Below are 2,818 nucleotides of genomic sequence, written 5' to 3'. Positions count from 1 at the left end.
CTATTGGAGGAGGAAACGTAATCTGGTATTATCCTAACACACAGAAGACAGAGACCTAGACAAAATGCCAAGATGAAGGAATCTTCCAAAGAAAGAACAAAAGAGGTCGTGGCCAGGGATCTAATAAAAACAAATATAAGCAATGTGCCTAAATCAGAATTTAAAACAACAATTATAAGGATACTAGCCAGGCTTCAGAAAAGCATAGAAGACACCATGGAATCCCTTACCATAGTGATGAAAGATCTAAAAACTAGTTAAGCTGAAATAAAGAATGCTATAACCAAGATACAAATTGACTGGATGTAATGACAATAAGAATGGAAGAAACAAAAGAATGAATAAGTGATACAGAAGATACAATTATGGAAAATAATGAAGCTGAAAAGAAGAGGAAAAAAAATTGGATCATGAAGGTAGACTTAGGGAACTCAGTGACTCTATAAAGCATAATTACACTTGTATCATAGGAGTCCCAGAAAAGGAAAAGATGGAAAAGGGGGCAGAAGGTTTATTTGAGCAAATTATAGCTGAAAACTTCCCTAATGTGGGAAAAGGAACAGACATCCAAATCCAGGAGGCAAAATAACTCCTATCAAAATCAATAAAAGCAGGCTAACACCAAAACATATTGTAGTAAAATTTGCAAAAATACAGAGATAAGGAAAAAATCCTGAAAGCAGCAAGGGAAAAGAAGTCCCTAACTTACAAGGGAAGACAAATCAGGCTTGCAGCAGATCTCACCACATAAACTTGGCAAGCTAGAAGGGAATGGCATGATATATTCAATGTGCTGAATGGGAAAAATATGCAGCCAAGAATACTTTATCCAGCAAGATTGTCATTCAGAATAGAAGGAGAGATAAAGAGTTTCCCAGACAAAGAAAAGCTAAAGGAGTTTGTGACCACTAAACCAGCCCTGCAAGAAATATTAAGGGGTGCTCTTTGAGTGGGAAAGAAATACCAAAACCAATAAAGCTAGATAGGAATAGAGAACATCTCCAGAAACACTGACTTTATAGGTAATACAATGACACTAAATTAATATCTATCAATAATCACTCTGAATGTAAATGGAGTAAATGCTCCAATCAAAAGACATAGGGTATCAGATTGTATAAAAAAACAAACAAACAAACAAGAAACTCATTGTAGAACTAAAGACACCTGCAGATTGAAAGTGGGGATGGACAACTATTTGTCATGCCAATGGATGTCAAAGCCAGAGTAGCCATACTCACGTCACACAAACTAGACTTTAAACCAAAGACTGTCACAAAAGATGAAGGGCACTATATCAGAATAAAGCAGGCTTTCCAATAAGAAGATCTAACAATTGTAAATATTTATGCCCCCAACTTGAGAGAACCCAAATATAGAAATCAATTAATAACACAGAAACTCGATAATAATACAAGAAGAGCAGGGGACTTTAACACCCCACTTATAGCAATGGACAGATCGTCTAAGCAGAAAATCAACAAGGAAACAGCTTTGAATGACACACTGGATCCGGTGGACTTAACAGATATATTCAGAACATTTCATCCTAAAACAGCAAAATACACATTCTTTTCAAGTGCACATGGAGCATTCTCCAGAATAGATCACATACTGGGTCACAAATCAGGCCTCAACAAATTCAAAAAGAATGAGATCATACCATGAATATTTTCAGAATACAACATTATGAAACTGGAACTCAACGGCAAGAAAAAATTTAGAAAGACCACAAAAACATGAAAGTTAAAGAACATCCTGCTAAAGAATGAATCGGTTAGACAGCAAAGTAAAGAAAAAAAATACATGGAAGCAAATGAAAATGAAAACATGACTGTCCAGAACCTTTGGGGTGCAGTGAAATCAGTCATAAGAGGGAAGTATATAGCACTGCAGGTTTACATTAAGAAGCAAGAAAAATATCAAATATACAACCTAATCTTATACCTAAAGGAGCTAGAAGAGGAACAGAAAATAAAGCCTAAAGCCAGCAGAAGGAAAAAAATAAAGATTACAGCAGAAGTAAATGGATATAGAAACAAAGAAACAAACACCACAGTAGAACACATCAACCAAACTAAGAGCTGGTTCTTTGAAAGAATTAGTAAAATTGATAAACCCCTAGCCAGACTTACCAAAAGGAAAAGAGTAAGGACCCAAATAAACAAAATCATGAATGAAAGAGGAGAGATCACAGCTAATACAACAGAAATACAAACAACTATAATATTATGAAAAATCATACACCACCAAATTGAACAATCTGGAAGAAATGGACAAATTTCTAGAAACATACAAACTACCAAAATTGAAACAGGGAGAAATAGAAAATTTTAACAGACCCATAATCAGCAAAGAAATTGAATCAAAATTCTTCCAACAAACAAAAGTCCAGGGCCAGATGACTTCCCAGGGGGATTTTACCAAACATTTAAAGAAGAGTTAATAACTATTCTTCTCAAACTGTTCCAAAAAAAAGGAAGGAAAACTTCCAAACTCATTTTATGAGGCCAGCATTATCTTGATTCCAAAACTAGACAAAGACCCCACTATAAAGGAAAATTACAAGCCAGTGTCCTTGATGAAGATGAATGCGAAAATTCTCAACAGGATACTAGCAAATTGAATCCAACAGTACATTAAGAGAATTATTCACCACGATCAAGTGGCGTTTATTCCTGGGCTACACAGATGGTTCAATATTCACAAATCAATCAACATGACATACTACATTAATCAAGGAAAGATAAGAACCATAAGATCATGTCAATCATGCAGACAAAGCATTTGACAAAATACAGCATCCATTCTTGCTAAG

The sequence above is a fragment of the Lynx rufus genome, unplaced genomic scaffold, assembly GCF_022079265.1.
Source record: "Lynx rufus isolate CCGP_SWC_20201006 ecotype Redwood Valley unplaced genomic scaffold, mLynRuf1.p SCAF_10, whole genome shotgun sequence".
In the NCBI taxonomy this organism is placed as follows: domain Eukaryota; kingdom Metazoa; phylum Chordata; class Mammalia; order Carnivora; family Felidae; genus Lynx; species Lynx rufus.
Note: the sequence above shows the minus strand (reverse complement) of the source record.